This window comes from Pleurodeles waltl, chromosome 4_2 (assembly GCF_031143425.1).
Source record: "Pleurodeles waltl isolate 20211129_DDA chromosome 4_2, aPleWal1.hap1.20221129, whole genome shotgun sequence".
Taxonomy (NCBI): domain Eukaryota; kingdom Metazoa; phylum Chordata; class Amphibia; order Caudata; family Salamandridae; genus Pleurodeles; species Pleurodeles waltl.
In genome coordinates, this window is record NC_090443.1 from 3,760,057 (window position 1) to 3,774,614 (window position 14,558).

The 14,558-nt window shown below is 42.4% G+C and overlaps 1 pseudogene; it reads left to right on the plus strand.

Annotated features, from left to right (window-relative positions):
* LOC138292030 (tRNA methyltransferase 10 homolog C-like) overlaps window positions 1-13,764 on the plus strand; it is a 120,548-nt pseudogene extending 106,784 nt beyond the window's left edge.
* Window positions 13,765-14,558: the final 794 nt, after the last annotated feature.

Sequence of the window (14,558 nt, forward strand, 5' to 3'; positions counted from 1 at the left end):
TCTATAAATTAAGGAATGATCCCCATAGTTCCTAAAACGTCTGCAGTTGATCATTAAGTGTGCACATAATTTCTTAATACAAGGGCATAGCGTGCAGGACTGCCACCCATATGTGGTGGGAGGAGGGAGTAGCAGTTTTCCAGTCACCCAGGATCTCCACTTCCTCCACTGCCAGAGCCATCAAGAGCCATCTATTGGCATGGTGGGGCATTAGGAGGCTTGAGGTGTCATGCAACAAGGTTAGCCAGTTTATCAATAGTGTCAACACCCCTCACTTGTTTTTCGATTAGGTCTCAGACTGAGCGCCAATAGTGAAAGAGAGACGGGCATTCCCACAGGGCATGCGCTATCTCACAGTTTAACATAAGGAGCTTAGGAGCATGTGTACCTCATAGTGCTTGGCCGGTGACCAGTGCCATTTATGAAGGATCTTGAATAACTACATTTTAACCTGGCGTCACGTAATGTTATATCATGATCCTCCAGAAGTGCAAGCTACTCATCGTTTGGTATGGAGAGGTGTAATCTGGTTTCCCACCCTTGGCGTATGTTCTGTGCACTCGGTTGAGAGAAGAGAATGTCAATAAGTTTAGAATATAGCCACAACACAGTTACCTTCAAGTTTTTCCATGTCATAATGTAACGTAGTATCAGATCAGCCTCCAAGGTGTAGGGTGCTCTACCCATGTTAGTGGGTAGACTGTGGAGGATTTAAAGATATTTCCAGTAATGCGAGGGTGGAAGCGCATATTCACTCAGAAAGAAGGCGAAAGGGAGGAAGTTGCCCTCATGTACCCGGTGTTCTGTGGTCTATGAGTTTTTTGTTATTTGATCCAGACATATCACACAACGAGCATGCGCCTAAAACAAGCCAAACCTATTGTCTTTGCCTAAGCTCGTATACCGGATCAGATAAGTATCAACAATGATTTTTTTTGCACCTACATAGAAAATATTCTGAAAATATGTGACTGTGAATTAAAAATGACTAAGATCAGTGGAAGGGTTTAGTGTTCTTTGGAGTGTCTCAGTCACTCCTGTTCTCACCTTCAGACCACTTTCCTCTTTGGTCTGTTAGTCACATAAGCCTCTTTTCTCTGCATTGCCATCTGTGTATCTCATGCCATCTCCTTCCATTTTATTACTTACTTTGTACTCTGCCCTTCTTCTTTTACTTTCCTGCATCACCCGCCCGTCACCATTCCTGGTCTCTTTCTCTCACACACAGACACACACACCTACCCACACACACACACACACTCTTTGTTTTCAAGTTGACAGACATAAAGTCAACAGGTAAAGAGAATGCACTCTTTGGTCTTGTCACAAAATACAGAGGCCGAGACAATGTGAGTATTTTATTTAGCTTTCTAAAACAACGGAAATAATTTACAAAGGAAAAGTGAAGAAACTCTCATTGACACTGTAAGGACAAGACGGGAACAGAGGTTGCCACATGTCCTCCCTATATACACAGACAGAAGCATGTCAGTTAAACAACATTTATATTGTATGCAGGCATACATGTATGCTTTAATAAGCATGTTGCACCATATGCAAATAGATTGTTTTGGACACTTAAACGTATTGTTCCCTGACTTAATAGATTTCATTTATAATTGAAGAATAAAGCCTTCGCATTTATGGCAAGCAGATCACTTGCAGCACATAACCTTTGCCCCTCACCATCCCTCGTGCTTTTACTGCTGGGAGCAGGAGAACCATTGAGCATGCCCAACTCTCACCTTCTCCTTTGCGCACTGATTCAGGTGCAGAAGGATCCAAAGACGACTACTTCCCCGACGCATCTCTCCCACAGTAAGGTCCTCCCTCAATGCATGGCCTTCTGCTGCCCATGATTTACCTGTTCTATGAGGTAGGTTTGCATTTTTACTGCTTTACCTTTTTTGTGTGAGTTGTATTCAGTGTGTGATGGAAATGTGCACACTGTAAGAAAGTGGGTTATTTATTTGGGAAGGAGTATCCTTACTAACCTGATGAACAGGCTGAAAGATAGGTCTCAGCACGAGTCTCAGAAACTCTACTCAACTCCTGTCAACTATAACACAAGCAGGACACAGTTGCCTAAAATAACTTTGTTAATTTATAGCAGTACCAACAAGTCAAGAAAACAACACAATAAGGAAAGATAGTACTGTCCCCAATCCTGAAAAGGTACACACTGAAGTTTCTGCCGTCAACTCCACATTGCCCAGAGTCAGCGAAAGGTGCCTTTTGGCCAGCTGAATTTTCTTATCAATGTCCTGCGCTACTCACTCAAGAAAGCCATCCAATGTAGTTCTGTTGCTGCTACCATTGGGTCTGAGTACGTCTAATTCACGTTTCACCATACTGCTGCTGAAACCAGGCAATTCAATCAGGTAATCAGAAATTATCAAATAAATCCAGTCACTACAAGCGGCCCAATAGAGAGCCCCTGATACCGCCCAGGTTACTCATTAAGAGGTAAGAAGCAGGGGGAAGCCCCTTACTGTTGGACAGGTTATAATCCCAGGTCAATCATCTACAGGGGGCAGTGAGTGAAACAAATGGACATCAGTAACAGTTCCAAGATGCAGGTGGAGTTAACTGTGAATGTGTTTCTAAAGTAGCTCAAAATGCCAGACACTGGACCCAGTTGCAATATTTTGTAACTAGTGAAAAGAAAAATTCAATAAGGAATTGTCTCTCATCTGGGTTGTTGATGCCTAGCTTTAATTTACTAGTGATACCGATTCACCTTAGAGAAGTTAAAATAGGATTACGATTTCTCTAGTGCAGCTTAAAATCTTGCATCGGATATATTATACTAGAGTTCAGATACATAGACTTCGGAGAACAATCATTCGATAGTTGGGTGCCACACCAAGAGCGATATCAGACAATGCTGGACTACACCGACACCTTCGATTTACACAGAATGGAACCACAACTTGGACTTGTGCATGGCAGTGGAAGGATAATATGCACAGACAGAGGTTGTCTGAAAAAGTGCCAAAGGATTTGCAGTGCCTGGATTGAATAGCATGAACTAACACAGTATTGGAGAAAGATATGCATGTATTATGATGACCGCTGTACATAGACTGTATAGTGTGATCATAATATATGCTGTAGAGACGCTCTTAGGCGGGACCTCAGTCCATGACACATGTGCCATTCTACAGTCCTTAAATGTTCATATTGCAGATTTTCAAAGCCCTGCTTATAAAAAATTTGCTGAACAATCTTAATGGTGTTGAAACAAAAACAAGTACAATTTATCTATGTCCACTCTTAAATGTAGTACCTCTACAGTGTATCATTCCACTGATGTGGCCTGAAGCGCTCTTTTGGGCAGTCTGGGTAGGGTAAGAGTCTACCCAGTTTGTTGAACATGATTGGGAAACTGTAGCTTTATAGTGTGACCTATGTGGGAATTGTTTAGGTGAAGGGACTCTTCCCTAGTCACTGCACTCCACTTGGAGCTGGACTCAGGCATGAATTGAAGCAAAGATGTGGGAGGCAGATAGGGCTGCACTTGTGGATAATAGGCCATATTTCCCTTGTCTGGTGTAGGGGGACAGTAGCCTTTTGGGTGATCCTAAGCATGTGACAAGTCACTGGAAACAGAAAAGCCTTTAACTGGAGGTTGTTTTGAAGTGTCCTTATTCTTGAAGTCAGAGTTCATGGGCTTACTTTGCAACCCTACATGCCTACGAGGCCCAGGATAATTATACTATAATGTAACAGATGTCCTGTGGGACCCGTTCATTGACATACTTCTTTGTGTAATTCTGAGGTATTATCGATACAGTGTTCATCAACCCCTTCCCCGCCACGGACATAATGGTTAAGTCCAGTGGCACAGAGCTCAGGCGCCATGGACGTAACCATTATGTCCTGTTACCGGCCCTCAGGGTAAGCGCTAGCACTCCCACCGAGGAATTCCCACCCACACCCCCCAGGCCTTCCCCTTCTACCCCAAACACCCCTCCTCAGCTCCCCAGTGATGTCTAATGCCAGTGCGCTGACCTCATCCAAGGCCGCCCCTATCGCACTGGAAGCTTAGCTTCCAGCACGATCGGAAGAGAAATGCTTGCATTTCTCTTCCGATCGGGGAGTGGGGGACGGCAGGGAGGCAGCAAATGGGGGAAAAAAGGCCTTTCCTTTCCTTTGATGTTTTTCTGAGCATTTCTGCGGCTCGATCGCATAGCGATCGGGCTGCAGAAATAATTACTGGACACCAGGGATTTTCTTTGTTGACATGTATACAATGAAGGGAAGCGACCCCTTAAGCAAGGGTCTCTCCCCAGGGGGACAATTTTTTATTAGGCCATTTCTGTCCCCATTGGGGACAGATCGGCCTATTTTAATTAGGCAGATCTGCCCGGGGTGGTGGGGTGGGGGGGGGGGGGGTCATGGAGCCACTAGACACCAGGGATTTGTTTTATTGTTTTTACAGATGGGGAGCGACCCCCTTAGGCAAGGGTCGCTTCCCTGGGTGGCAAATTTATTTTAGGCCTAATTCTATTTAGCCGATCTGGCTCCAGGGGGTGCAGAAACCACTTGGGCACCAGGGATTGGTGTGTATGTGTGTTTTTGTTTGGGGGGCAGCCCCTTGGACAATGTTCACTCCCCATGGGGACACATTACTATTGCCCATGTCTGGCCCCTTGGGGCAGATCAGCTTATTTTTGTAAGGCCCATCTGTCCCCAAAGGGGGCTGAAAGCCCACCAGACACCAGGGAAGAATGTTTTTTAAAAAAAAGAGGGTGGGGGTATGGCCATGCCCCCTCCCCAAATAAATGGGGACAAAGGTGTTCTGCCTATGGGGCAATTACCCCCGATCCATTCGCCAGCGGTGGGGAGGGGCAGAAAGCCTGCTAGATGCCAGGGAATTTAAAAAAACAAATTGTGGGGTGGTGACTTCCAACCAGAAAGGGCATGGTTATGCCCCCACCCCAACTGAAGGGGATAACAGTCTTTCAGCTCTCCCCCGCACACTAAAAGATCTTATCCCAATGCCAAGCAAGAGGGCATTTGATTATTTCAGGTTTGGTCTACATTTGGGCCATGAGATCTTGTCTAACTCTCAAAATCGTCCCACTAGGAATGGTGAGGGCTGCACTTTTTAGACTTTGGGATGCTGCCATGTAAAAAAAATCTACGAGATCTAGACACATCTGAAAACTAAACATCTGGGTGAGTCCAGGGTGGTATGCTTCACATGCACACCACACCATTTTCTTACCCACAATGCTCTGCAAACCTCCAACTTTGCTTGAAATCACACATTTTCCCCACATTTTTGTGATGGAACCTTTCGAAATCTGCAGGAATCCACAAAATTCCTACCACCCAGCATTGTCACATCTATACCGATAAAAAAAATTCTGTCCCACTTGTCAGCCTAAAAACGTTAATTTTTTCACACAGCCCTTTTGGCCCGGCTTTGAGTCCCCCTCAATTTTTACATGTTTTTGGCTCTTCCCTGTCACAGGCACTTGGCCCAACTACAAAAGTGAGGTATTATTTTTATCAGGAGACTGAGGGGAACGTTTGGTGGTGGGGAATTTGTGCCGGTGCGGTGATCCCACACAGAAATGTAAGAGAAATGTGATTTTGTTTTGTGTGCTTTCTTTAGCTAAATTTGAGGTTTGCTGAGGATTCTGGGTATGAAAACACTGGGGGATCCATGCAAGTCACACCTTCCTGGACTTCCTTGGGTGTCTAGTTTTCAGAAATGTCTGGGTTTGGTAGGTTTCCCTAGATGGCTGCTGAGCCCAGGACCAAAAACGCAGGTGCCCTCCCCCCTCCCCCCCCCCCCCACACACACAGAAACAGGTAGTTTTGTATTTGATCATTGTGATGTGTCCACATAGTGTTTTGGGGCATTTCCTGTTGCGGGCACTAAGCCTACCCACCCAAGTGAGGTACCATTTTTATCAGTAGACATGGGAGATGCTTTGTGGCTTCCCTCAGATTCCAGAACTTTGCAGCACCGAAATGTGAGGAAATGTTTTATTTTATTTGTAATTTCTTTTGCCAAATTTTGAGGTTTGCTAAGGATTTGGGGTAACAGCACCTGGTGAAAGTGCCACAAGTTACCCCATCCTGGGTTCCCCTAGGTGTCTAGATTTCAGAAATGTACAGGTTTGATAGGTTTTCCTAGGTGCCAGCCAACCTAGAGGCCAAAAGTCACAGCTAGGCACTTTGCAAAAAAACAGGTCAGCTTTCTTTGGGAAAATGTGATGTGTCCATGGTGTATTTTGGTTTTATCAGGAGACTTAGGGGGAATTGCTGGGTGGAAGGACATTTGTGGCTCCTCTCAGATTCCAGAACCTTCCGTCACTGAAATGTGAGGAAAAAGTGTTTTTTTTGCCAAAATTTTGAGGTTTGCAAAGGATTCTGGGTAACAGAACTTGGTGATAGCCCCACAACTCACCCCATCCTGGGTTCCCCAATGTGTCTAGTTGTCAAGAAACGCACAGGTTTGGTAGGTGTCCCTATGTGCCGGCTAAGCTAGAGGCAAAAATCCACAGCTAGGCACTTTCCAAAAAACACATCAGATTTCAATGGGAAAATGTTATGTGTCTATGTTGCATTTCCTGTTGTGGGCACTAGGCCTACCCACACAAGTGAGGTACCATTTTTATCGGGAGACTTGGGGGAACACAGAATAGTGGAACAATTGTTATTGCCCCTTGTCTTTCTACATTTTTTCCTTCCAAATATACAACAGTGTGTAAAAAAAATACGTCTATTTGAGAAATGCCCTGTAATTCACACGCTAGTATGGGGACCTAGGAATTCAGAGATGTGCAAATAACCACTGCTTCTAAAAACCTTACATTGTGCCCATTTTGGAAATACAAAGGTTTCCTTGATACCTTTTTTTCACTCTTTATATTTCACCAAAAGAATTGCTCTATATCCGGTACACAATGAAAACCCATTGCAAGGTGCAGCTCCTTTATTGGCTCTGGGTACCTAGGGTTCTTGATGAACCTACAAGCCCTATATATCCCCACAACCCGAAGAGTCGGGCAGACGTAACGATGTATTGCTTTCAAAAATCTGCCATAGCTGGAAAAAGTTCTTGAAGAAAACGTCGACAGAAATTAAACTTTTTTTTTACCTCAATTTCAATATTTTTTTATTTTAGCTGTTACTTTCTGTAGGAAAACCTTAAAGGATCTACATAATTGACCCCTTCCTGAATTCAAACTTTTGTCTACTTTTCAGGAATGTATAGCTGTGCAGGATCCAACATTTGTTTCACACCCATTTCTGTCACTAACAGGAAGGAGGCTGAAAGCACAAAAAATAGTAAAAATGGGGTATGTCCACTAAAATGCCACAATTGTGTTGAAAAATTGGGTTCTCTGATTCAAGTCTGCCTGCTACTGAAAGCTGGGAAGATGTTGATCTTAGCACTGCAAGCCATTTGTTGATGCCATTTTCATGGGAAAAACCACAAGCTTTCTTCTGCAGCCCTTTTTTCCCATTTTATTTTCTAAACAGAGTTTTAGCTGGCAGCAAACACATTTTTGTGTAATTGAGAAGTGTAATGGAAACAAAGATTTTTAATTGAATTAGAACAAATCCAAGCATTTACTTGGTGATTTGTAAATGATAAATATTTTCAGAAACCAGATTTCCAAAACCAGATTTATTATGCTATATAGTTTATCATTGGAATGTATGTCATTGGGAAATTTTGTGCCCATCTCAATGGAAAACTTGCTGACTGAAAATGACAGTACGCTACCACATCATGCTTTTAGTAATATGTTTATTAAAAGCGAAACGTTTCTGAACATGAACTGACCAACATTCCTGCTCCTGCCGGATGTCAGTAGTGAACTAAGAGCCTAGTCAGAGATCATGTGTACCCTATGTGTGGGCCAGATCTTATTTTTTTTATACATGATGCAAAAGTTCAGTTTACTAAATCAAACAAAAACGTTTATTTGTACAGCAGATACACTGAATTCACATATTTGAAGGTGCTGTCATATGTGGTAAAGAAGAAAAAAGTGGCTCGGTGAAATAAAATATTTGCCCAGGATCACATAATTTGAGACAAGTTTATGGATCAAGCGACCTAAAGGTCGGTCAGGTAGATTATTCAAGTCATTAGAAATGCGGTTCTGGTAGCATTTTAATGATTTTTCGAGGCCTGTTCAGAGAGACTTGAATGATGTATGAGGAGTCTTAAGAATGCCTTTTCTCCATTCTCACATTGCTTCACTAGATGGTGTGTTGGTGAATACAGTCTTCCTAAAACTCAGTCCAAACAAAGCAAATTTTGGTGGTGGGTTCCTAAAGAGACCTTTCAGAAGCAATGGTGCCACACTGGCTTTACCCTCTCACCGACCGTCTCTAAAGTGAAGAATCTAGCTGCCATCATAGATGAACTGCCTCTGGACGATCCAAGCTCTAATGTGTTAAAGGTGGTCTTCTGCTATCTGCATGTGTTGAAAAGACTATTGACCATATTGTAGTCTAATCAAAATTACAGGCAATCATAGTAACCCAGATTGAATATGCCAATGGCCTGTATGTACGTTGCCTTAAATGTCGGCCAACAGAACTTCAGCAGCAGCAGAATGCAGCTTCTCAATCAATACTTGCACTTAGGTGGCTGAGTGATTGATGTTCAAGTTCTGTATGGTGCATAGGTCGATGCAGTAACAAGGCTTGTTATTTCTCCAAACATGATTCCTGCCATAGCTAGCAAACCAGTCTCCAGTTCGTGCAGCTGCGCTATGTTGTAGTTCCATAGACGTAGCACAAATTGAGCATTCTTTGTTCAGGCAGCCAGTGTGGGGCCCATTTTCCACCCTAGCCCTGATCCCACAAAAGGCAGGATAACCAATGAGGCATTAGATGAGGATAAAAACCTTGCTTTTCCTGAAATTGTGTGCATAAGCAGCAGTCCCTTCATTTCAAGAGTCCATTCTCGGCGAACACTACATTGTATAAATACTGTAAACTAATCCCACCGCCCCTTTTGTTCCCTATGTTTCATTTGTATTTACTACATTACTACATTCATCGTGATATTCTATATATTTTAATCCGAGTTAAATTAAGTCCTCTCCTCTGCCTTTAAAATACATTTTATTGGTAGGTAACTGCCAAAGGGTGTAAGTCCATTCAGTACATCCTGTACCATTCACTATGAAGTTGGAGTGTTTTGACCAGTAAATGATCTGTTTGGGGAAAAATAATTTTAGGATTATTGTTTAGGGACATTTATTAAACAAGCCATGTAGAAGATGTTGATACTGTGTTTACGAAGTGTAAGTAGGAAACAGTTTTCTTGCCGATGGCTAAAGTGCAAGAGCTACCGTAAAGTGTTCATGGTTGTATGTCCTTTTCCTTTGATCACAGTCGCCCACGTCTTGCAACACACAAAAAAGTACAGTATTCATAAAGAGTTTGAGGAATGGGACAATGACCATTACAGTACAATTTGCCCTCTTGTTAGTGGGAATGAATTGGGTAGTTGAAACTTTCTCAGGACTGTTCTGGACTTTTTGCCCTTGGTCTGAGCATACTGCTGGGGCAGGACTGCGTCCTCCAGCAGGCTTTGTGGTGACACCTGTGGCCCAGAAGGAGGGGGTTGATGCTGGGTGCTATAAAAGCACTCTTCTTCACAGTGGCACAAGATGCGCTGTTATGGACTATTTTGGCTGTGGTCTGAGCATCCTGCTGGGGTGGGACTGTGTCCCCGTGCAGGCTTTATGGTAACACCTGTGGCCCAGAAGGAGGAGGCTGATATTGTGCGCTATAAAAGTACTCTTGATCACTGTAGTGTGGGAATCGCTGTTCTGGACTTTTTGCACGTTGTCGGAGCATCCTGCTTGGAAGTGACTAAGTCCTCCAGTAGACTTTGTGGTGACACCTGTGGCCCAGAAGGAGGGGGGGGGGACTGAGGCTGTATCCTATAAAAGTGCCCTTCATCACTGCCGGGCAAAAACCGGGCCAGTCTGTGCCCATTCACACCCATCCGCAGATGACCAAGGCTGGGCTGGGCTACCCTCTTGACACATGACTCTAGTTTTGGACTAACTTGGTGAGTTGTTGCCTTTATTTACTCTTTCAGCCCTTAATATGGGTAAACGGCATGTAAACCCACAAGAATTGACACCATACTGGAACGTGCCATCGGGGTCTTGTCTAACGAAACTGCCCTAACTGAGCGCAGGTCATTGCTTGGCCAGGTGAACTGTACTGGTGGGGGGATTTGGGGAGGCAGGGCAGGGGGGCAAGTCGCTCTGAAGTGGTTCAAAATTATATTTTGAGACGAGATCACTTGAGGCGATACTGGAGATATAGTAGCCCCTTGCAACCTTGCCTACTTAGACAAATAATATGAATGCCACTGCCAGTATTGGTTTCCCTTTGACACTTGCGAGGCCTAATAGCCCTGCTTCCCCTTCCAAACCGACCAGTAAGAGGAAGAAATCAAGTGCCATTGTTACTAGGGTAAAAGTGAGCTTGGCTGCTCTGGACATGGAAGGGAGATGACCCTGCCGCATCTGGGCCCAGTGGATCCTGAGGAAGTGCTCAATAGACTTTCAGTTATCATCGAATCTCATTTATGATCCATTAAAGTCGAGTAGCGTTGAAGCTCAAATCTCAAAACTTAATTAATACCGAGGCTAATTGCACTGCATGTTCAGACTTGTTGCTGAAGTAAAGCCCAAGGGGAGTAGAACTGAAAATCAGCTGCAAGACCAAGTAACCTTGCAGTCTGTAACTTACCTCATTGCCTGTTTTGCAGGGAGATACGGGACACTTGGGAATATCCAGGATAAAGAATAATAGTCCTGTATAACCATTCCCCCTTGTGCTTTGCAGTTTTATTGATAAAACTATATAGTTTATTAACGATAATCTGTGAAAATTGGGTTTCAGAAAACATTTATCCTTTGCACATCACTAAGTAAAGTGTTCTGACTTTTTTTTCCCATCCTAATAAAATATTTTTTTAGCATACAGAAGTACAAAAATGGTCTTTCACAGCTACTGAAATACATTTTGAAATGTTTGCAAAGTTAAGTTAGTGATATAAATGTTGTGTGTTAGGAAAAAACAGATACCAAAAGCCTTTCATTTCACATAGGTCAAAGAGTACACCTTTCAAAATCCTGGAACTCTGCAGTCACAAGGAAAAGTATTTGAATTGCAAGAATATAAACTAACTTTTGACCTCTGTCTCTGAACACAGACAAGAATAAGATTTAAAGGCATCTTAATTGCTAATTCGGTTGCTGACAGAACAGAACACCTGTTCCTTGTCCACTCCCAGAGCATAAAATAAAACTCGCCATTGCGAGTGGTCCAGTAGATTTTTCAAGCCCTGCTTATGGTAGTGATCTATGGGGATATAAAGACTGCAGAGGTATCCAATTGGCGGAAAATAATTTTGCAAGAAGATTGTTGTCAGTACCCCTGTCCATGGCTACTTGTATAACTCATGATCATGAAGAACTGGGGTTGAAATATAGCTCTGATAGGTTGACACTCTCTCCTCTAGTTAGAACGTTCAAAATCTTGGCAAGCACGGAGTAAGATGTGAACCAGGCAATCATTTGAGGTTGTCTTTCTTTGGATAAAGGTGATATTGTTCCGTGGCTTGATGATATAAGACACTCCCTGGAGAAACTGGACCCAGCCCTATTTGGGGTTTCAGAAAAAAATCACTGGAAAGATTTGCCCTTGATTTAAAAAAAAAAAACACTTTTTAAATGCAAAAGCCGACAAAGGGCCTAGAGAATTGTTGAATCCTTTTCATAGCACATACGTTCTACTGAAAGCTGATATATCTGTGGAGACATTTGAATTTGGTTACATCTTCCCAACATTGCTTCCTGTTTACACGCTTTAGATAGAATCTTAGCAGAGCCACAGGGCAAACATAATGTGGAAGACCTGGGGCCCTGTTTGTGTTACAACTTCTCGCCCCAAGACTGTGCATTTTATTGTGCTTTGCGATCATTACAGTAATTTGCGACATCGTTATATTCTGCCCTTGCTCAGAGAAAAGGGTTTTTGGCAAGTAAGACCAGCCTTGATTTATCTACAAATGCTGTTGTGCCCTTTACTCATTTTTGATAAAGCAAGCTTTCTGGCAGGCGCTCTTAGAAGTAGAATAAGTCACCGGAAATGATGAAGTTTATTTTTGTATCTTGATACTAATAAAATGTTTAACGGCAAATGGATATTTTAGCCTATTTTTGTGTTTGAAAGTCATATGCTTTTATGGTTTCATCAACCGAATAAAGTATTTTGATGGTGGTTTGTGTTTTTTAGAATTGATGCAGCTTTGATTTCACATTTTCTGCAGCTTTGAGTATTAATTTATTTTTTGTTTTTGCTTTTTCGATTTTGGCAGGAATCTTCGTTGTATGCCACATTGTCCTTCACAATGACACTCCTGAGCACACTTTTGAGGACAATAATTCAGGGTGCTGCTCTTTCTCCCATGATGCACGATGGAACAAGGAAGGGTTTTCTTGCTAAACTGACACATCAACAAACCACGGGTCGAACTTTGTGTTTCTCTCTTAGCCTAATGAAAGAAGAAACCAAGACACACCTCCTTCAGGACCTGGACCTAGATGGATGGAAGACTTTGGCGAAATCCGACCCTTCTGATGATGATGGCGAAATACATCTAGAGCAGAAAGAAGGCCCTTTGAACACTATGAGAGAGTTGGTAGAGATGTGGAGGTTAGCAGGCAAAATGGTCCCAGAGAATATCAGTGAAGAGCAGTTGAGAATACTTATGGAACTGCCCACAAAATCCTCAAGGAAGACATTTTTAAAACACTTATCAATCAAGGAAAGTCATAAGAAATCCAGGAAGGAAAAGTGGAAGGAAATAAGGAAAGAAGAATCCGAACACCCAATAGAAAAAGAAGATGAAACTGACGTCAGAAACACCTATTTCTTGCAGTTCTGGCATAAAAATATAGATAACCCGTACAATAGCAAGGCGGCCCAGGCTATGATTTTTGGCCAGCCATTAATATTTTACATGCCTACAGTAGCTACATGTCGCAAAGGGAACTGGAGAACACTGTGAATCAGTTAATGGAAAATGAAGGCTGGAACAGGAGGTCACCTGACCCTTTGCATATTCATTTCTGCAATCTTCAGAGAGATGGGTCTTATCATAAAGAGTTAGTAAAACGTTACCACGGTGCTTGGGAAAGATTGTTTTTGACTAGTACAGAGAAGTCGTACATTGATATTTTTTCCTGCACATGAACTTGTTTATTTGACTGCTGACTCTCCCAATGTAATGAAGGCATTTGAGCATGATGAAGTTTACATAATTGGCTCTTTGGTGGACAAGAGTCAGCAGACTGTGCTATCGTTGGCAAATGCAAAGCGTTTAAAACTTGGAACTCTTAGACTTCAACGTGAAAAGTGCCTGCAGCGGGAAGTTGTTCACTCCGGACCAGATGATTTGCATTTTGTTGACTCTAAAGGACACTGGGGACTGGAAAAAGGCTTTAGAGTTTGTCCCAAAAAGAAAGCATGATGGCTTTGTAGATCCTTCAAAATAACAAGGCAAACAACCCGTTCTAAAAAGAAAGAAAGGTTATGACTTTGGCACTAGTAGCAAAAAGGTTTCAAAGTCCGCTGCAAAGGATGCAACGTTGAAAACTACACAAAAGAAATGGTGGGAAGAATACGACAATTAAATCAATTTAAGGGAATTTTATGTCTTCAAATAAAACATTTCTATGGGCATCATCATTGATTTGAGAACTGATAACGCATCCCGCCTTAGGTAATTTACTTAGTCTGGGACTCGTTTTAGGCCAATGAATCTTTTGACCCTGTTTGGAGACACCTTAAGACGAGATAACTAATCAACATGTCAATCAATAGATCAATAACCCCATCAATACTCACAATAGAAAATCAATCAATTGGTTAGTGACATTACTAAGAATCAGAACACACCATGACTTTACAGTCATGAATAACCACACAGAATTTAATAAGATTTACAATATTTATTCCCTATTCGTTACACTCTACTAGTAAGTTTATTAGTCTCAATACCAGAAAACACATCAGTAATGTCACAATATAGCAACTCGAATAAGATTTCATCAAAGCAAAGATCATGAACATTAGAACAAAGCACGACGTCAACATAAATCAACTTTAGCAGAGTATCATTAGCGCATCATTCAACAAAGCATAGATTCAGTCATTTGTCTATTTGCGTCCGTTTAGTGACCCCCTTAACTAACCTCAAATTAGCATTAGCATGTTGGGCTTCATGCAAAACAATTTAGCAACACAAATTTAGAAAACGTCTAACTATGGTCTCTATCAAAAGAAGCAGTTGATACCTAGAAAGAAAAGGCAAACAGACAATTACAATTTCATCATTATATAGTTACCCTCCGTAATGGGTAAGCATACAGGGTCAGCCTTCGTCCTCAGGACATCAGTCGATTCGCCATCAGCCAGGATAAGCAGCAAAGTTCAGCAAGACTAGGTAATAAGGGACACTTCCCTCATAAGGAGGAAAAGTA